Source organism: Castor canadensis, chromosome X (genome assembly GCF_047511655.1).
Source record: "Castor canadensis chromosome X, mCasCan1.hap1v2, whole genome shotgun sequence".
NCBI classification, from domain to species: domain Eukaryota; kingdom Metazoa; phylum Chordata; class Mammalia; order Rodentia; family Castoridae; genus Castor; species Castor canadensis.
Window position 1 is genome coordinate 26,169,028 of NC_133405.1, and position 23,175 is coordinate 26,192,202.

The following is a 23,175-nucleotide window of genomic DNA, read 5'->3' on the forward strand; positions in this document are numbered from 1 at the left end:
GTGAGGTTAGCCTGGCTCAAAAGACCAAAAATCGTATGTTCTCCCTCATATGTGGACATTAGATCAAGGGCAAACACAACAAGGGGATTGGACTTTCAGCACATGATAAAAGTGAGAGCACACAAGGGAGGTATGAGGATAGGTAAGACACCCAAAAAACTAGCTAGCATTTGTTGCCCTCAATGCAGAGAAACTAAAGCAGATACTTTAAAGCAACTGAGGCCAATAGGAGAAGGGGACCAGGAACTAGAGAAAAGGTTAGATCAAAAAGAATTAACCTAGAAGGTAACACACATGCACAGGAAATTAATGTGAGTCAACTCCCTGTATAGCTATCCTTATCTCAACTAGCAAAAACCCTTGGTCCTTCCTTTTATTGCTTATACTCTCTCTTCAACAAACTTAGAGATAAGGGCAGAATAGTTTCTGCTGGGTAGCGAGGGGTAAGGGGGGGTAAGGGAGGGAGTGGGGGTGGTGGTGGTAAGGGAAGGGGCGGGGGGAAGGGGGGAGAAATGACCCAAACACTGTAGGCACATATGAATAAAATAAAAATTAAAAAAAAATAAAGAACAGAGTAAAAAGTGAAAGTGGGAGATCAAGTATTGTGGCCTCTACCTGTAATCCCTGCTACTCAGGAGGCATAGATCAGGATGATGATGGTTCAAGGTCAGATGAGGCAAATGGTAGTGACATCCTATCTCAATAAAGAAGCAAAGCATAGTGGTGCATGCCTGTAATCCCAGCTATGTGGGAGGCATAGATAGGAGGATCAAGGTCCCTGGCTTATCCCCAACAAAGAACATAAGACCTCTTCTTAAAAATAACTAAAGCAAGAAGGGGCTGGGGTGTAGCTCAAGAGGTAAAGCACCTGCCTAGGAAATGTGAGGCACTGAGTTCAAAACTCCAGTTCTGAAAAAAGAGTAAAAGTGCCTACTGATCCCTCTTGCCTGATTCCCAATCTGTACCTAAGGGTGACTCTGAAAAAAGGATAGCTTACAAGTTGCTGATTTTATTTTATACATTTGCTTTTATGGGTAAACTAGAACTAGGTTAATATCTAGAATATGAAAGATTGGTCAGAGAAATATTTTTAAAGTATTCATAAACATTGCCAAGTTTCTCTCCAGAATGATACAATAAATTTAAATTATTTTATATGAAAGCTCCCATTTCTAAGTGTCTTTCTCATCATTGGATGATATCATTTGAAATTTTTTTCCAACCTAGTTTTCTACTCTCTGCACTAATAGTGTAACCATTTATATATAAGATAGTTTCCATATCTGGTGGGGCATGTCCTTCTTTTCTATGCTTTCTTACCTGTAGAATGGGACTTTTCACAGGGCTGTTGTGAAATTTAGGAAGCAGAAGGAAGCAAACCTTATAGGGTTTGGTATGGAGTTTGGATTTCATTCTGAGTGTGGGAGGAGTTCAAGGGAAGATTTTAAGCATGTGAACGACATGATCTGATACATGTTTTAAAAGACAACTCTGGCTAGAGGAATGTTTGTGCTGATCAAGTTCAAAAGAGGCCTACACATACTGGATTGCTGCTCTTCCTCCTTTACTTTTTATGAATTGAAATCTTTTCTGGAATTGTCACAAAGAGATACTAGGGAACTGGTTTGTCAGACTCAGCAAATATAAATAAGAGATTAAGAGTTAAATTTGCATTTTAGACAGTCAACTTTTAGTATAACTTGTCCCAAATTATACATATGGCATATTTGTATGAAAAATGCTTATCCGAAATTCAAATGTGACTCTGTGTCTTGTGTTTTACCTGGGAACCCTAGAAGGGAAGTGGTTATTATATAAGATATCAGGCTTCCTTTTTTGTCACCATTTTAAATACAAATCACTTCATTTTTTTCTCTTCTGAATTTTCCTATTCTTTGTCTGTTTCTTATTAAACTCCTTTAGGGTAGGGATCATGTCTGATTCACTCACTGCTGTGCTGAACACAATGTCTGCAATGTAGTAGTAAGTATTTGTAGAGTGGAAAATAAGATGTATAGAAACAAGAGGCAGGAATGACTTGAACAGCCACTATTTTTATTACTTTTGGTTTCCCTTCTGTATTTCTGAGTCAAAGTAATCTACAGGGAGTCTACAGAGAGATGATTCTAATTAGAACATTTGGCAATTTATAGAACTTGGGATATTAGGAGGAGCTGATCGCCATCGATTAAATGTCCAGCAGAAGGATGACACATATTAGCTTAAGGGTTCTATTACTGAGGCCTCTCAGGCAGTATAGCTTGTTCCTTCCCTGTAGCAGCACCATTTACTCCATGACTGTCTCATGCTACTCTTTGTTTTTTTTCCAGAGGGAAGCAAAATCAAGTCTTATGGGTATTGGACAATCTAGTCTCTCAGTTCTTCACAGTTACTTTTTAAAGCTTTTTTTTTCCAGAAGTGTAAATGAAAACTTTCTGGAATTCCATGAGTTTTTTGAGATGCTAATTGGCTTATCAGTAGATCATTTTTGTCACATAAAGTCTCTATTTCTAATAACATTTGTGAACTATTTGGGAGGGAGCTGAATAAAAGTGATTTTTGCCCAGGAGAAATAGTTAATGCTCAATTTCTTGATTTTAAACTTGGTGTCAGGCAGGAAAGAGGCTGAGACATAGGGTTTTCTCTGCCACTCCTATACATCACAACACATATGCCTGAGCATCATGTACAATATGATAAATAAAGCCAGAGAGATACATGTAGAGGAAGAAGAAAAGTCAAATGTTAAGGTTGACTAAAGGAGCGTGAGGCTTCATGGATCAACTGAAGACACATGCATGCACACACACACATAGATAAATACATGCATATATATATACACCTATATATAGACAAGCACCACCATCAGCCAGAGGTTTAACTCCATCTCCATAGTTCTTCCATGAAGTTTAGAACTTGCCCTTTAAAATTGAATGTCTTACTTTGAGGTGAGCAGTTTGTAATTAATATGAGACTGCCAGTAGCTAAATGTATCATCAGAACTGGGGTGCCTGATGTTTGAGCTGATGTCTTGACACACATGTGAAGAACACTTTCTATCTTTACTTTATGGAAATCACCAATCACCATGGTTAATTCGGTCCTGATATATATTTAGATTTCTACATTGGTGTTACCTTAGTTTTCCTGGTTTCATCTCACTTTATTTTTATCTCTTGGATTGTTTCCAGAATCTGAAAGAAACAAACTTTCTTACTACCCTTATTTGAAATAGCACTGATTAAGTACTGTGGGGTTTACTTTGAGTTTGAGTCACAGATTTTAGTAGGTAGGGATATAATTCATTTCTAGTTGGTGGAAGACTGCTGAAATGCCTTGATTATTCAATTACAATGCCCCCCTTCATATGGGCTTTGGCATTCTATCTGTATCAATAAGTTTCAAAAGATGCCATTACTGCACAAAGATCCATCCCAAATGTGAATCCCAGGTATAATTATCCTGGATCCTGTGTTTTGGGGATTCTTTTCTGAATTACTTGAGAAGACAGCAACTCAGAAGGAGTTGCTAGTGGAGGAGAAAGTAAATCTCGAAGAAATACCAAGATAAATTGACACTTCAACCATCATAGTAAGAGAAATTTAATTACCCCACCAAGTAATTGATAGATCAAGCACGGAAAACTTAGCAAGGATGCAGAAGATTTTAACAACACAAGTTAAAAGCTTGGTATAGTGAGCAAACAGAATTAGAATACTCTTCCCAAGTATTAGAGAACAAAGACTTTTTTCAAGCACAAAAGAAACTGATCATATCTCCTGCCATAACATAAATTTTAATGAATTTCTAAGAACCAATATCATCAAGATTATATTTTCTAATCAAAGTGCATTTAAGAAATAAGTTATGTGAATATAAACAACTATCATTAATTTTGAAATTGAAAAACATTGCTATTTAATTCATGGATCAAAGAAAAACATTCTAGAATTTTTTACTTTTTTCTAGCATTCTAGAATTTAAGAATAAAAAGTGTGGCTATCAATGCATGGTGGGGAGATTATAAAATTACAGTTAAAAGAAGATATGTACTTGGAAATACTTAGATTAAATTCTGTAAAGTAGTAAGTTAAAAATCTAATTTAAGAATTAAAAACAAGAATAGAATAAAAGCAAAGATAATTTATATAGGGAAATAAGAAATGTAAGAACAAATATTTAAAAGCTCAGGTGGTATATAAACAAAAAGATTTCAAAAAAATTAGGAAATAAGATGTTAAAAAAAAAGCTTTCAATATTTATTGTTGCAGTTATTAAAAATGATACCTGTTGAAACTATTCCAGGAATGGGAGAGAGGAGAATGGTGAAGGGGGTGAATTCAACCATCATATATTGTAAGAACTTTTGTAAATATCACAATGTACCCCCAGTAAAACAATAATATGATAATGAAAAATAAAAAAGAAAGGGAGAATGAGTTTGAATATGGTGGATGTATTTTATTTTATTTTTTTGTGCCTGAACTTTTTTTTTCTTTTATTATTCATATGTGCATACAAGGCTTGGTTCATTTCTCCCTCCTGCCCCCACCCCCTCCCTTACCACTCACTCCACCCCCTCTCTCTCCCCCCCACCCCCTCAATACCCAGCAGAAACTATTTTGCCCTTATTTCTAATTTTGTTGTAGAGAGAGTATAAGCAATAATAGGAAGGAACAAGGGTTTTTGCTGGTTGAGATAAGGATAGCTATACAGGGCATTGACTCACATTGATTTCCTGTGTGTGGGTGTTACCTTCTAGGTTAATTCTTTTTGATCTCACCTTTTCTCTAGTTCCTGGTCCCCTTTTCCTATTGGCCTCAGTTGCTTTTAAGGTATCTGCTTTAGTTTCTCTGCATTGAGGGCAACAAATGCTAGCTAGTTTTTTAGGTGTCTTATCTATCCTCACCCCTCCCTTGTGTGCTCTCGCTTTTATCATGTGCTCATAGTCCAATCCCATTGTTGTGTTTGCCCTTGATCAAATGTCCACATATGAGGGAGAACATACGATTTTTGGTCTTTTGGGCCAGGCTAACCTCACTCAGAATGATGTTCTCCAATTCCATCCATTTACCAGCGAATGATAACATTTCGTTCTTCTTCATGGCTGCATAAAATTCCATTGTGTATAGATACCACATTTTCTTAATCCATTCGTCAGTGGTGGGGCATCTTGGCTGTTTCCATAACTGGGCTATTGTGAATAGTGCCACAATAAACATGGGTATGCAGGTGCCTCTGGAGTAACCTGTGTCACATTCTTTCGGGTATATCCCCAAGAGTGGTATTGCTGGATCAAATGGTAGTTCGATGTCTTGCTTTTTAAGTAGCCTCCAAATTTTTTTCCAGAGTGGTTATACTAGTCTACATTCCCACCAGCAGTGTAAGAGGGTTCTTTTTTCCCCGCAGTGGATGTGTTTTATATTCATATGAAAGTAGAAGAATGAAACCTGTTGAAATTGTTCTAAGAAGTGGAGAAGAGGAAGAACTAAAATATATTGTAAGCACATGTGTAAATATTACAATGTATGCCCCCTGTACAACTATTATATGCTAATAAAATAATAATAATAAACTTACAGGACAGTTTTAAGTATTAGGGAAAATATTTGTATGGTGCATATGATAGTTCTTAGAACATAATGATTATTCAATAAATGCTATTTGTATCACTACTATTGTTAATTAAATAACTCTAAAATGCAAAAAGAAAAATGTAAACTTGTATCTGAGCACCAGTTTATATCAATTCTATTCATAATTGCTCCCAACTGGAAATAATCCAAATGTTACAATAGGTTAAAAAAAAGTTTTAAAAAATATTCATCCCAGTCCAATCACATCAAAACTGCTGGGAGTATGTCCTCAGACATCACTAACTTTTTTAAAGGTTTCTAAGATAATTTTGGTATATAGAAAGAGTTGAAGACCATGAATAAAGAGAGTAAACAGAGATAAAGTGGTATTTTTTAAAAGACTAAAATACTGTCAAAAATTTGGCAATACTAATCAGGAACAAAGATGAAGGCATAGAATGTGATAAGAATAAAGAAAAATTGGTACTGGAGATGTGGCTTAAGTGGTGGAGCACCTGCCTAGCAAGTGTGAAGTCCTGAGCTCAAACCCCAATACTAGGAAAACAAAAGAGAAAAGAAAAATTGCCCCAAAGTACAGATTTACTAGATATAAAATGGAACTAAATAACATTGTGGATGGTTTTGTGACAATGAATTTGAAATGTAGATCAAAGGAAGAATTTTTATAAAGATAAGTTATCAAAACAAACTCAAGTACAAATAGAAAATCAGGATTGTTAGTTTAAAATCATCCCCAAAAGGAAACACCCATAGTTATATGACTTGAAGATATGATCTATGAAATATTTAAGAACCATATAATTCCAATCTCACACAGAAAATAGAAAAATGGGGAATACCCATCCTCATTTTAGGAAGCTATTAATAACCTTGTCAAAAACTAGACAAGAATGATATAAGGAAAGAAAAGTGCAGATTGTCTCAGTCATTAACATAGATACAAAATTTTTAAAAATCAGCAAACTGAGTCAAGGAATGTATAATAAGGATAATATATCATATATACCTTAAGTTTTTTCTAGGAATTCAATTCTAGATCTTTTAATGCAATTTACCACTATTGGTTGAAGAAATTAAAGTCTCATGAGCCATCATTGTAAATATATGCAGAAATGAATTAGAATAAATTTAATATGTTTCTTTGATAAAAATTCTTCATATAAAACACTTTTAGAAAACTAGGGACACAAGCATACTTCTACCTGATAATGAATATCTGCAAAACACCTTTAGCAAAACTTATAATTAATCATGAAGTGTTAGAAACATTCTTTTAACATCAGGAACAAGACAAATGATGCTGTGATCATCACTTTCAATCAGTCATACCAATGCTGGTGTGACAAATATTTAAGATTCCCTGGCTTGCTCTAGCCAAGTGGTGAGTTTAAGAATAAAGCTAAATTAATTTTTGTCTCTGTCGACTTTCTTGTCCTCATTAGTAGCAGGAAAGAGGAATACAATTCATTTCAGAGGCCTTTCTAATCATTGTTATCTATACTGGAAGAGATTAAGAGTGGTTACCAGGTTTGATGGCAAGGGCTTGAAACTGTGGTTGCATGGCATTTTAGGAAAAGGTATAGGAGAGTAAATGTGGTCGAAATATTATGTACTCATATATGAAAATGGAAAATTGAGACATGTTGAAACTATTCCAGGAATGGGGGAAGGAAGGATTGAGGGGGTGAATTCCACTATGATATACTGTAAGAACTTTTGTAAATGTCACAATGTACCCCCAGTACAAAAATAGTATGATAATAAAAAATAAATAAGATTTAGATGACATCAATTTTGTATGAAAAAGAATGGAGCAGCTAATCATCACTGTGATGGCATCCATTGACCCACTCTGACAAGACTGTTGGCTGCTTTCTGTTATTGTGATTTCTAGCAACTGACTTAGTTCCTGCCCCTGTTGATTCTTGTTCTTTGTTGTTCCTATTCCATAAAATACTATTCCAACAAATTGTGTTATTTTTTTCTGTTTTCAATTAAATCCTCTTATTCAACATATGTATTCTTTCTTTACATTTGCTACACAGCCAGTACGGTGCAGTATTATCCACTTCTGATTGTAAGATCTCAGAAGGGACGGAAATACTCACCGAAGCATAATACCCTGCATTTGGCTTTTAGTGGCCATTATGAATGGTGAAATTAATTGAAGTAGGATGGTTTGATCATATTCTATCTTTATTTTTGGTCTTTGAAACCATCCCACACCACTGCTTGAGTCCCCTGGGGTAGTGCAAATAATTTGGGATGGTCTTGTAGTTAATTCAGTCTAATTTTGCAGGTGCTGTTAGTAAAAACCAGCTGGCTTCAATGAAATTGCCCCCTAGATGCCAGCTAGCCATATTATGAGCTTTTTCAGAGTTTTCAGAATAACAGATGAGATAATAGTAGGTTTTTAAAATCCCAGTTTAGATCTGATTTTGCAGCATTTGACTCTAATGATTCTGCAGAAGCTGTTATGATTTTGCTTTATCCCTGAAGATTTATCCCCTCCCTTCTTCCTGTCTTTCTTCAATTTCTGGGCAAATGAAACCAACCTCTCTCCCTGTTTTCTTCCTTCTCTCTGTCACACATAAAGAGAAAAACTAAGACACACTCATGAAGGCACTAGATAGGCCTCAAATCATCCTTGGTGCATTGGAAAAGCTCAACTGCCAGCCTATTGTTTACAAACTCCAGAAATGCATGATAGGTGTATGCATTAATCTGGAAGACATTATGGCAAATGAAATAAGCCAGACACAGAAAGGAAAATACTATATGGTCTTATTTATATGTGGATCTAAAAATGTTGAATTCATCTGACGAATGATGGTTACCAGAGGAAAGGGGGTGGAAGAAAAGGAGAATGCAGTTAAGATTTTATAGAATGAAAGGTTCTAGAGATTTAATGTTCTGTGTGAGGTTGGCAGTTAGTAAGACTGAATTGTATACCTGACATATTCTAAAAGAGTGAATCTTAAGTGTTCACACTACACCAAAAGTGGTAACTATGTAAAGAAATAGGTATGTTAATTATCTGGACTTTATAAGTTCCCTATGGATAGCAAAACACAATTATGTACACTTAAATATTGATAATTTCAGTAATTTTCAAAAAAGCTATTCAAGACCAGCTGACACAATTATTTAGTTATGTTATATTCATTCAAAATTCCAACTGACCTTGCCAAACTAGTTCAAGTAATAGAATGCTACCAGTCTTGCTCTTCTATCTGTAAGATCCTTTGAGAAAATAAGCCAAAATATGTATTCATGTTGAAATAAACTCACCTTTATTTTGACACATCTTCTGAAATGTCCATCCTTAGGTTAAATCCTCCAGTAAAGTACACACAGAAATGGGAATCAAATGGGAATGGTCAGTAATTTGGATTGGCAATGGGACACGCAACGATTATATCTTTCCATAGTTTCAAATAAACTAACTCCATCTTCATTGCTTATGATTTAATATAAATTTTTTTGAACAATGGATTCAACGTAGGCTAAAAACACTTAACACTCAGTACTGTAATGGGGAAAGTTATATACTTTTAGCACTGGGAAGGATCTTAGAGAACAACATTTTCAATCATCGCACAGATAAGAGAACAGGAACAAACAGATTGTGTAGTTTACCCAAGATTGTATAGTGAATCAATGGCCATAACCTTATGAGCTTGGCTCTGCAAAGGTTTATCCCATTTCCCACAAGTAGTTTTCTTGTGCTTCTTTTCTTGACATGCTGAGATGAATTCTTTTGGAACTGGCGTGATGAAACTATGTCCCATGAGACAAATTCTGTTAGCCAACTGTGTTAGTAAATAAATTTTGGTTAAAAATGGCCATATCCATTCATTTCTTATTATGTATGTATGATTGTTTTTGTATTGCAATAGCAAAATTGAATAATTCTGACAGAGACCTTATGGTTTACAAAACATAGACTTCTTCCTATTTGGCTATTTTACAGAAAAAGTGTGAGAATCCTGGACCTGGAGCCTAAACATTTCTAACTTAGCTGAGCAGAGATTGTCTTTCTATTTGCTAACCTCTACCCATCTACTGAATGGAATCAGAAGAAACATAAAGAATATGAGGATGTTGGCATATCTTGTGGCTTCCTGCCAGCAGAGTGAATCCTTTTCCAATTAGCCCTTTCTTTGCTTCTAAGACACTCCAGGCTGCCAATGCCTCCCCCTACCTATCATTTGCCAGGCCATCTGCATACATTTGGTCTCCTTAGTAATAATTCTAGCACTATTTTTGTTCACTTTTAGCGTAAATTCTGATTTTTTTAAGGGTTCCTCATCCATTTTTTATTAGAAAACATTTTACAAAACTCAGATATTGTAACTATCACAGGGGTTTTTAAAAGAGAAGAGAAGCTACTTCTCCACAGGGAGCCAACCTACACATGAGGAATTGTTCATTTGCCTTGTGGCCTGTAGGCTATTTTGTACCAAATGTAGGGCAGGCCTGGTGACATGAGCAGTGTCTCTAAACCTCAGAAATCTCAGAGGAATATTCCTGTCCCATTTGCTAGCAGTTGCCCAGTCCTGGTTGCTGATGAGGGGAAGAAGAAGAAGAGTAGGTAGAGATTTAAAGGGTTACATTTAAGCTATGACTGTGCTTTACTCAGGGCCTCTGGCATTCTTTTGGAATATATAATAAGCCTTAATATTTTTCAATATTTTTTTTCTGGTGTTAATCAAACCTTTAATATCTGTCAAATTCTTTGCTAATGTATTTAATGATGGCAATACAGACTATGTTCCTCCCCAGTTTGTAGATGATGAAATTTAGATTCAAAGAGAGAAGGTGACTTACCAAAGGTCACACAGGAAATAAGTAATAGAGTTAAAATTTCTGTGTTTGAGGAAATAGAGAAAATTTATTACACATCACATCTATCCTTTTTTCTCTCTTGACCATCACATATTTCATTTCTTGACCATTTGAAAATAATATTTGAAAACCATTGTTTTAAAGGATGAAACTTGTTAGCTCCAAAAGACAGTATAGAGTGGAGATATATAAATAGGTTCCAGAAGAAGAAACAGAACAACAAGGATATCAGATCTGAATATTCACTTGAACATGATTCAAGGCAAATTAGGTTGATAAGGGTTGTGGCAAATCCCCAAAGTTGAGAAATTGAGGACAACCAGATCCTTTGGTGAAATCATCAGAGGCTAAATTTTTGGTAAAATGGACTCTGGGCCATAATGACATTTCTTTTTATTTTATTTTATTATTCATATGTGCATACAAGGCTTGGGTCATTTCTCCCCCCTGCCACCACCCACTCCACCCCCTCCCTCTCCCCTCCAACCCCTCAATACCCAGCAGAAACCATTTTGCCCTTATTTCTAATTTTGTTGTCGAGAGAGTATAAGCAATAATAGAAAGAAACAAGGGTTTTTGCTGGTTGAGATAAGGATAGCTATACCGGGACTTGACTCACATTAATTTCCTGTGTATGTGTGTTACCTTCTAGGTTAATTCTTTTTGATCTACCCTTTTCTCTAGTTCCTGGTCCCCTTTTCCTATTGGCCTCAGTTGCTTTTAAGGTACCTGCTTTAGTTTTCTGCGTTAAGGGCAACAAATGCTAGCTAAATTTTTTTAGGTATCTTACCTATCCTTACCCCTCCCTTCTGTGCTCTCGCTTTTATCATGTGCTCAAAGTCCAATCCCATTGTTGTGTTTGCCCTTGATCTAATGTCCACATATGAGGGAGAACATATGATTTTTGGTTTTTTGGGACAGGCTAACCTCACTCAGAATGATGTTCTCCAATTCCATCCATTTACCAGCGAATGATAACATTTCATTCTTCTTCATGGCTGCATAAAATTCCATTGTGTATAGATACCACATTTTCTTAATCCATTCATCAGTGGTGGGGCATCTTGGCTGTTTCCATAACTTGGCTATTGTGAATAGTGCCGCAATAAACATGGGTGTGCAGGTGCCTCTGGAGTAACCTGTGTCACAGTCTTTTGGGTATATCTCCAAAAGTGGTATTGCTGGATCAAATGGTAGATCACTGTCTAGATTTTTTAAGTAGCCTCCAAATTTTTTTCCAGAGTAGTTGTACTAGTTTACATTCCCACCAACAGTGTAAGAGGGTTCCTTTTTCCCCACATCCTCGCCAACACCTGTTGTTGGTGGTGTTGCTAATGATGGCTATTCTAACAGGGGTGAGGTGGAATCTTAGTGTGGTTTTAATTTGCATTTCCTTTATTGCTAGACATGGTGAGCATTTTTCCATGTGTTTTTTGGCCATTTGAATTTCTTCTTTGAGAAAGTTCTGTTTAGTTCACTTGCCCATTTCTTTATTGGTTCATTAGTTTTGGGAGAATTTAGTTTTTTAAGTTCCCTATATATTCTGGTTATCAGTCCTTTGTCTGATGTGTAGCTGGCAAATATTTTCTCCTACTCTGTGGGTGTTCTCTGCAGTTTAGAGACCATTTCTTTTGATGAACAGAAGCTTTTTAGTTTTATGAGGTCCCATTTATCTATGCTATCTCTTAGTTGCTGTGCTGCTGGGGTTCCATTGAGAAAGTTCTTGCCTATACCTACTAACTCCAGAGTATTTCCTACTCTTTCCTGTATCAACGTTAGAGTTTGTGGTCTGATATTTAGATCCTTGATCCATTTTGAGTTAATATTGGTATAGGGTGATATACATGGGTCTAGTTTCAGTTTTTTGCAGACTGCTAACCAGTTTTCCCAGCAGTTTTTGTTGAAGAGGCTGCTATTTTTCCATCATATATTTTTAGCTCCTTTGTCAAAGACAAGTTGGTTACAGTTGTGTGGCTTCATATCTGGATCCTCTATTCTGTTCCACTGGTGTTCATGTCTGTTTTTGTGCCAGTACCATGCTGTTTTTATCATTATTGCTTTGTAATATAGTTTGAAGTCAGGTATCGTTATACCTCCAGCATTGTTCTTTTGACTGAGTATTGCCTTGGCTATTCGTGGCCTCTTGGGTTTCCATATAAATTTAACAGTAGATTTTTCAATCTCTTTAATGAATGTCATTGGAATTTTGATGGGAATTGCATTAAACATATAGATTACTTTTACGAGTATCGACATTTTTACATTTTTATGTTGATTCTACCAATCCATGAGCATGGGTGATCTCTCCACTTTCTATAGTCTTCCTCAATCTCTTTCTTCAGAAGTGTATAGTTTTCCTTATAGAGGTCATTCACATCTTTTGTTAGGTTTACACCTAGGTATTTGATTTTTTTTGTGGCTATTGTAAATGGAATTGTTTTCATACATTCTTTTTCTGTTTGCTCATTGTTAGTGTATAGAAATGCTAATGATTTTTCTATGTTGATTTTATATCCTGCTACCTTGCTATAGCTATTGATGATGTCCAGAAGCTTCTGAGTATAGTTTTTTGAGTCTTTAAGGTATAGGATCATGTCATCTGCAAATAGGGATATTTTGACAGTTTCTTTACCTATTTGTATTCCTTTTATTCCTTCTTCTTGCCTAATTGCTCTGGCTAGGAATTCCAGTACTATGTTGAATAGGAATGAAGATAGTGGGCATCCTTGTCTGTTTCCTGATTTTAGAGGGAATGGTTTCAGTTTTTCTCCATTAAGTATAATGATGGCTGTAGGTTTGTCATACATAGCTTTTATAATGTTGAGGTACTTTCCTTCTATTCCTAGTTTTCTTAGAGCTTTTATCATGAAATGATGTTGGATCTTATCAAAGGCTTTTTCTGCATGTACTGAGATGATCAAGTGGTTTTTCTCTTTGCTTCTGTTAATGTGGTTTATTACATTTATTGATTTTCATATGTTGAACCACCCCTGCATCCCTGGGATGAAGCCTGCTTGGTCATGGTGAATAATCTTATTGATGTGTTGTTGAATTTGGTTTGCCATTATTTTGTTGAGGATTTTAGTGTCAATGTTCATTAAGGAGATTGGCCTATAGTTCTCCTTTTTGGAGGTGTCTTTGCCAAAGGGGATAAGTGTAATACTGGCTTCATAAAATGAAGTCATTTTAGTCAGGTTTGCCAGGGGTTTATCGATCTTATTTATTTTTTCAAAGAACCAACTTTTTTTTTCATTAATTCTTTGTATGGTTTTTTTGGTTTCTATTTCATTGATTTCAGCTCTTATTTTTATTATTTCTCTCCTTCTATTTGTTTTGGGATTTGCTTGCTCTTGTTTTTCTAGGAGTTTGAGATGTATCATTAGGTCATTGATTTGGGATCTTTCAGTCTTTTTAATATATGCATTCATGGCTATAAACTTTCCTTGCAGGACTGCCTTAGCTGTGTCCCATAGGTTCTGGTCGGTTGTGTTTTCATTTTCATTGAGTTCAAGGATCTTTTTAATTTCCTCTTTTATTTCATCGATGATCCATTGTTCATTAAGTAATGAGTTACTTAGTTTCCAGCTGTTTGCATGTTTTTTGTCTTTACGTTTGTTGTTGAGTTCTACTCTTACTGCATTGTGATCAGATAGTATGCACAGTATAATTTCTATTTTCTTATATTTGCTGAGATTTGCTTTGTGTCCTAGGATATGATCTGTTTTGGCGAAGGTTCCATGGGATGCTGAGAAGAATGCATATTGTGTAGAAGTTGGATGAAATGTTCTGTAGACATCAACTAGGTCCATTTGATCTATTGTATATTTTAGATCTTGGATTTCCTTATTGATTCTTTGTTTGGATGACCTATCTATTGATGATAATGGGGTGTTAAAGTCTCCCACAACCACTGTTTTGGCGTTAATATATGCTTTTAGGTCTTTCAGGGTATGTTTGATGAAATTGGGTGTGTTGACATTGGGTGCATAAAGTTTATGATTATTATTTCCTTTTGGTCTATTTCCCCTTTTATTAGTATGTAATGTCCTTCTTTATCTCGTTTGATCAATGTAGGTTTGAAGTCTACTTTGTCAGAGATAAGTATTGCTACTTCTGCCTGTTTTCATGGGCCATTGACTTGGTAAATCTTCTTCCAGCCTTTCATCCTAAGCCTATGCTTATTTCTGTTGGTGAGATGGGTCTCCTGTAAGCAACAAATTGTTGGATCTTCCCTTTTTATCCATTTCGTCAAGCGGTACATTTTGATGGGTGAATTAAGTCCATTAACATTAAGTGTTAGTACTGATAGGTATGTGGTGATTCCTGTCATTTAGTTGTCTTAGTTGTTTGAAGGTTTGATTGTGTATACCTAAGTTGAGGTTATGCTCTATTTTCTAGCTTTTTGTTTTCCTGTAGTTTGGTGCTGCCTGTCTTTTCCTGGTTTAGTTGGGTGTCACTTTCTGTGTCTAGAATCCCTTGAAGAATCTTTTGTAGTGGTGGCTTTGTGGTCACATATTGTTTTAGTTTCTGCTTATCTTGGAAGACTTTTATTGCTCCATCTATTTTGAATGATAGTTTGCTGGGTAGAGTATCCTGGGGTTGAAGTTATTTTCATTCAGTACCTGGAAGATCTCACCCCACACTCTTCTTGCTCTTAATGTTTCTGTTGAGAAGTCTGCTGTGATTTTGATGGGTTTACCTTTGTATGTTACTTGTTTTTTCACTCTTACAGCCTTCAATATTCTTTCCCTAGTTTCTGAACTTGTTGTTTTAATGATGATATGTTGTGGGGTGTTTCTATTTTGATCTGGTCTGTTTGGTGTCCTGGAGGCTTCTTGTATCTGTATGGGAATATCTTTCTTTAGATTTGGGAAATTTTCCATTATTATCTTGTTGAATATATTACTCATTCCCTTCACTTGCACCTCTTCTCCTTCTTCGATGCCCATGATTCTCAAGTTTGGTCTTTTGATGGAGTCAGTGAGTTCTTGCATTTTCTTTTCACAGGTCTTGAGTTTAATTAATAATCCTTCGGTTTTTCCTTTAGTTACCATTTCATCTTCAAGTTCTGAGATTCTGTCTTCTGTTTGTTCTATTCTGCTGGATTGGCCTTCCGTTTTGTTTTGCAGTTCTGTTTCGTTCTTTTTTCTGAGGTTTTCCATATCCTGAGTGGTTTCCTCTTTAATGTTGTCTGTTTTTGTTCTGAGTTCATTTATCTATTTATTCATCATGTTCTTGGTTTCACTTTGGTGTTTATACAGTGCTTCTATGGTTTCCTTTATTTCTTCTTTTGCTTTTTCAAATTCTCTATTTTTGTTGTCTTGGAATTTCTTGAGTGTCTCCTGTACATTTTGGTTGACCCTCTCCAGTATCGTCTCTATAAAATTCTCATTGTGTACCTGTAGTATGTCTTCTTTTAAATTATTCTTGTGGGCTTCATTGGGTCCTTTGGCATAATTTATCCTCATTTTGTTGGAGTCTGGATCTGAGTATCTGTTTTCTTCATTCCCCTCTGGTTCCTGTACTAATGTTTTGCTGTGGGGAAACTGGTTTCCCTGTTTTTTCTGTCTTCCCATCATTGTCTTTGGTTGTTACTGTCCCTGTACTGTGTACAATTAAGTATTTTCTAGCTTGTAATAATAACAATGGTAATATTTAGAATGGAAGGGTGAGTGGAGATGGAAAGCAAGAAGTTAAAGGAGAGGGAAAAGAAATAAACAGACAGAAAGAGAAAACAGAACAAGGAATCAGACAAGAAAGTTTCAAAGGTATAAACAGGGAATGTTAGTGTACTAATTGACAGTAAACTGAACAGGTATTAGAGAGACAGAGAGAGGATTGAAAATAAAAAATAAAAAAAAAAGATAAGAATAAAAATAAAAATAGGTAAATGAAAGAAATATCTATGTATGAAAATAAAATAAAATGAAATGAAAAATAGAAAAAGTTTTTAAAAAACCCAAAAAACCAAAAAAACAAAAAACCTCCAAGTTCAAATGCAATGAAGTTTCTGTCTTAATAATTTTGGTGTCCGTCTCAGTCTCAAATCCTGGAGATGGTGCCTCAGATGTTGTTCTGTAGTTGTCTCATCAAAGGGGATGCATAAAGTAGAACAAAACTACACACACACACACACACACACACACACACACACACACAAAACCCCCACCAAGTGTCCCAAGTTCAAATGAAATAGTTTCAGTAAGTTTTTCAGCATGCACGTGTAATTCGGTTGGTCTCTCATCAAAGATAGGGAGAAAAGGAGAAAAAAAGAAAAAAAACAAAAAAAAAGAGTCTGGAGACAGTTCTGAGAATGGTATCTGCAGCTGTGGCTTGCCTGCCTGCTGCTGTCAGCCTGCTGTTGCTGGAGGCGTTATTTATTCAGATCTCTGGGGTGAGCTTAGCACTCACCTGGCCCTGCAGGCATTGTTTACTGAGAGTTTTCCTGTGAGCCTCTGCTACAAGCTTTCCCCTTTCCAAGCACTGGGAAAGGTGACATTTCAACCGCGTTCTTAGGCCTGGGTGTTTATTTACAGTTCATGTGGGAAGTGGGTCTTCCCCGCTCTCCTGTGCAGTTTTCCTCCCACCGTCACTTTTACAGGTTTTCCTGCTCCTGATTACTGGGCAGTGCTGCTGCTCCTGCCAACCGCCATGTTTGTTTACAGCTCACGTGGGAAGTGGGTCTTCCCTCCTCTCCTGTGGAGTTTTCCTCCCTCCGCCACTCTCACAAGCTTTCCCATTCCTTGTTGCTGGGCACGCGCCCCGGCTCCTCCCAGAGCCTCTCTGGCCCACCCAGCTTATTTATTTACAGTCCCGGGAAGGCTTCCCTTCCCCCAATCTTCAGCGCTCAGTGCGCCCCACCCTCTTTCTCACGTGTTTATATTTTTCTTATTGCTTATTACTCAGTTTCTCTTTTTTCCCTGGGTGGGGGTCCTCAGGGGCTATGCTGCTGTGGCCCAGGCTTGTCTGTGGGAGTACTGTGGTACCACGAAGCTCACCTTGTCTGCATCTTCCCAAGCCGTCTGGTCACAGGCGACTGGTCGCCCGGGAGCCCTCCTTGTTTCTCCGTTTAATGTGAAGTGGAGATTCTCTGTGCCGGCTGGAGGTGTGGAGGGGTCAAAGTTTTGCCTCTTCTCAGTGATTTTGCCTGTAAAGTATGTCTCTAGTGTCTCTCCAAGATTTCACTATAGGAGGCTCACTTTCTGCTTCCTCCCTCTAGCCACCATCTAGGAATCCCAGCCCATAATGGCATTTCTGAGAAGAGAAGCTCTTTCTGTTTATGCAGACTTCAGATTAATGCAATATTATGATTATATGGGACAGGAGGGCTTGCCAAAAGGACCTTTAAAGAGAGTTCTATACTTGAGAAGTCAAGCTCTTAGTTTCCAAACTTTATTTTTATTTTCTCCTCGTATGTGAGTGATGAACAGTTGGACTTTTGAGTTTAGGATGATTTTAATATTTGATGGCAATCTAAAATCTTTCTCTGCTTCATATATTCCCCTGATCTTGATGGTGCCTGACAATGTGAGGCTGGATTCCAGCTGTCTTCAGCTGGATTGGTTTGATATATACTCATGTCATTTAAGAAAATTAAAATTCTATGAATTATGTATTTCTTCTTCTGATGAACTGTTGTGATTAATTTAAAATAAGTGGTGGATTTTCTGGGACTTTGAAATCTATCACATTCTGACTTGTTCTTCAAATTGAGGTCATTTATGCACATATTGTTTAATTTATGAACTATTATCTACTTTAAGGTGGGGGCTGTGTTTGATTCATCATTGTGTCCTCTACAGTACTTGGCAGGTAGTAGATGTGCAAAAACAATTTGTTGAGTTGGTGCTAGAGTGGACCATTGTCCACTATGGTATTTCATGTTATTTTGAAAATTAGTTAAGATTGATAGAGAATAAAGGCAAAGGAAACTGGCAGTTTTATAAATTTATGAAGTACTATGTATCGTTCTTAGAAACTTGTCTATGTCATCTAATTTATTGTGCTTATATACTGGTGTTTCAGGCTTCATGCTAGGCATTTCGATCTTATTTGTCATAGAGTTGGATTCTTGTTCAATCTAACATATAGATTGTATGATTCAAAATGTCCCATCTTGCCTATCCTCCTACAGCCTTACTTATCAGTGCATCTTTATGGGCCATAGCCAGAGAGCTACAACTTCTACTCAGTCCCCAGTAGTGAGTTTAGACTTTTGGTTATTTTCATTGAACTTAAGATCTAATATGCTGTAGGTATGTGACTCTTACAGAGAATGAAGTATTAGAGGAAGCAGTTTGGCATACAAATAACCTTTGTGCTATAGACTTGAAATAGATTTCAAAGATTGACCCTTTCTGAGATACATCCTTCCCTTCTTGTATCTATGACAAGTCTTCACTTCCTAGATCATCTGTTATCATATGTCAGTTTAGGCTAGAGGTTTCCCTAAGGTCACCTTGCAATTGAAGGAACCAGTAACCCTGTATTGCTCCTTAATTCATTCTCCAACTTGGGAAAAACAATACTTCAAGTCTAGGACTGTGGAGATTCACGTTATATATCTTTATAATTCTCAGTGTTATATAATCCTTTTGATTTTAACCTCCTCCCTTTTACTTTGTTTTTCTTCTATACAGAGGCCTGAGCTCCTTTCATCTTTTGTCCTGCTGTCTCCTGGCAGCCCTTTAATCCAATCACTATAGTTAAGATGCAACACTACATCTTGTTTACTTCTCTAAATAGTTCCATGTAAATCGCAGAATTGTGAGAAGGTCACATACTGAACAGAAGGCAAGCCAAGAGGACCTAGACAATAGGGAGAACATTTCTTCCCAGCAGGTGAACTCAGATATGAAAATCTGGATTTATACAACAAATAAATCAAGGGAAAAATGTTCACTTTACAGAAGGATTCACCATGGGGTTCCTTTATATAGCTGGTTCCTTTAGTTTATGTTACAATGGTATTTTATTACAAAAACATCAAATCTAAGTGAAAGTTTGCAGAAAATAGCCAATTATTATACCTGGTAAAGTCCATACATTTATTTTCTCTTCTTTGAAAATAAAATTTAAAAAATAGACCCAGAGTTAATGTGTGTGGCATAGTAATATAATAATGCTAAAAGGAAAAGGGATGTTTAGGTAGATTAGTATTTCTCCCTGTGAAGCAGAATCATCTATTCATCTATGGTACTTTTCTTTTTTTTTCTCTTTGGCAATGCTGGGAGTGAACCCAGGGCTTCACCCATGCTAAGCAAGTGCTCTACCACTGTACCCCAGCCCAACCTTTGGTACTTTTAATGCACAGATTCTTCATGGGACAGACCTACGAATCTGTATTTTAACAAACTCTTCCATGTCATTCTATTTCACAGTAAAATATTCAAGAACCGCTGGACAACACTTTTTCCTACTTAATCTTTTCTGCTTGGTGTTCCTTGGCTTTAAGGTCATGTCCCATAGCATCTGGCCTTAACTGTTTTAGCTATTTTATCAGTGAGGAAACAGATATATTAGCATTGAGATGGTAAAGAAGAGGATAAGGAGAAAGGATGGTGATATTGATGTACATATTAGTGTGTATCTATATAGAGAGAGGAAAATGTCTTAAACCATATAAAAAATGCAGAATAATGCTTTCATGTTTACCCTTTTTCATTTCTTTAGTATCTGGCTCTATGTGATAGCTGAGTAGGCATTAATGCAATGGATATGACTGACTATTCCAAATTTTGTCTTCTTATGCTTTTGTGTTCTTTTATTTCCTACATAGTATGGTATTAAGGAATGTTCTGTCCTTCACAGATCCTTACATTTTATTTATTCTCTCTGTCTCTGTCTCTCTCTTACATCAATAAAAAGTCAGTCACTCTCTGAATATTAATCTTTGTGCTACTTATTATGTGAAACTTAGAGTAAAGAGAAGAACATAGTGACGGAAGGAGACTGAGTCAACAAGGAAACTGTTAGAGGTCCAGTGTAATAGGAAAGTGACTTTCTGACCCAGACTTAAAAATGACAATGCATGATCACAAAGTGAACATACCTGTTTATAATCATTACAGAGTTCGATACAGTTACTCATTTTACTCCTTATATTCATTATCCACATTTGCCTCCCCCAAAGTTACTGTTATCCTGATTTCTAATCCCATAGATCAGATTTGCCTATTTTGAATTTTATAAAAGTTGTATCATTTGATTTGTATACTTTTTCATATGGATTATTCCATTAAAATATTAAATTGATACATTCTTTTTTTCTGGAAACATGCCCTTTGTCAGTCATATGTGGCAAAAAATCATTTCGCCGCTTGCATTTTCACTTTCTTAATACTCTTTTTGGATACGAGTTATTGATTTAACTCCCATAAATCATATTTTTTTCAAATCAGAAGTCTTTCCCTACATTGAGATCTTAAAGATATGATTCTGTATGATTTCCTGGAGGCTTTGATATTTTATTTTTCACATGTTGACCTATAATCCATCTTGAAATTAATTTTGTGCATGGCATGACATAAGTATCATGTTTCACTTTTCCTTATGGGTATACAAATGACCCCAAACTTCATTTTTCCCTTGTTTTCTAGTGCCACATTTGAGGTGATATTATATTTTTTCTTAATTATGTTTATTTGTGGAATTACAACTTGTTTTTGAAAGTTAAAGCATCATTGTATTGCTACATTAAATCTAACTTGTTTTTTCATGTGTTATTTTTCGATACATGACAAAATTCAGTTCAGGGATTTTACATCTGAATTCATGAATGAGATTGGATTATGGATTTCTTTTCCTATATTATCATTATCAACTTTTGTTATTAAAGTCCTTTTTAGCCCCCAAAACTGTTGGAAATAGTTTTATTCTTTCAACTGTTTTGTGGAAGACTGTGTAAGACTGGAATTAATCCTCCTTTAAATATTTGAAAATCCATTTCAACCTGTAAAGTTTTAAATTATAGATACTGTGTTTAATAATATCTATAATCTGATATTATCTTTCTTCTTGAGTCAGTTTTCATAATTTTTAAGAATTTTCTATTTCATCTAAAGTTTCTAACTTAATGGCAAAAAGTTATTCATGATATCCTTTTATTTGTTTTTAAATATCTGAAATACCAGTAGTGGCATCTTCTTTTTTCACTCCTAGCAGTTCTGTCTTATGATAGGGCTTATCAGTTTTATTACTCTTAAATAAACTAACTCTTGACTTTGGTAAGTGTCTTTTCTATTTTTGCACTTGTTTTTCCCATTTTATCTTTCCAGTTTCTTTTGATTTACTTTTTCTTTTGATGTATTTGGATATATGACTAAGTAACATGTTTTCAAGCTTCTTTGCTACCATATGTACTTAAACTATTTATTTATCTGAAAGTATGACTTCAGCTGCATCCCATTTTTGCCTCTTTATGATTTGGTAATATTGAAAATATTATCTATTTTCCTATCTTCCAATTTACTAATCATTGCTTCCACATTATCAAACCTGCCTTTTTTCTTCCTTTTTGCTCCCTCTTCTCAGTCCCTCTTCTAGTCCCTAATATATAGTCTCTCTTCTACTTTCAGGTCATCTTTTATTTTAGTTTCTACATATGAGATAAAGTGTGTGGTACTGTATCTAGTTTATTTCACTTAATATGATGTTTTCCAGTTACATCCATTTTCTTGCAAATGATATGAGTTCATTCTTCTTTATGGCTGAATAATACTCCATTGTATAGGCATTATACATTTTCTTTATCCATTCAACTGTTGATGGGTACCTTGGCTGATTCCATAGGTTGGCTATTGTGAGTAATGCTGGGATAAACTGGGACTTGCAGGTTTCTCTTTTGTATTCTTTCTTTTTTGGGAGGTATATACCCAGAAGTAGTAAAACTGGATCATATGGGAGTTCTATTTTCCTGAGCAAGTTCATACTGTTTTCTATAGTAGCTGCACTAATTTACATTTCCACCACCAGTGTACAGGTTTCTTTTTCCTGCATATCCCTAATTTGCTTTTAATGGGTTCTTAACTTGAGAAATTAAATTTTTCAGTTCTAGAAATTCCATTTTATTTTAGGGAACTTCCAGTTCCCTGCCATGATTTCTAACTTTTTTGTATCAACTCATAAACCTATAAGTTAAAGTTATTTTAATTCTCTGCTATTTTAATATCTAGATCGCCTTTAAGTTTGTCTCAATTTTCTTTTCCTAGTCATTTTCTAATTGACTATCACACTTCTTGTATGAATAATTATAAAGATAATCGAATCACTAAACAGCATTATCTCTATCCAGAGAGCATTTGTTTGTTTATTTTTGGCATTCTATTATGCTAGAGGCATAAGACTTTAAAGTGAATCAAATCTGGGCTTTGGCCATATGAAGCTTTATTGGTTTCAGGTTCACCTTTGTTAGGGCACTGAAGCTTGAAGATACCAATCAAAAATCTGTAACACTTAACAGGGGCCCTTGGAAGAATCCTAAATTCCCTCCATTCCTATGAAATTACTGAACACTTTTCTTAGCTTCAAACTGTCACTTTTATTTAAAAATTAGCACTTGCCTATAAAGGAAAACAGCCCTGAATGCCAGAGTCATTTCTCTTGACTTCATCTTTCTTTCAGATATTGACCCTGCCTATTTTCTTTTGGTATTCTTTCAGTGTCTTCAAATAGATTTTTCTTTGTTTATTTTTGTACCCCTTATGCTTACAGATCTCAGTGAACATAATGA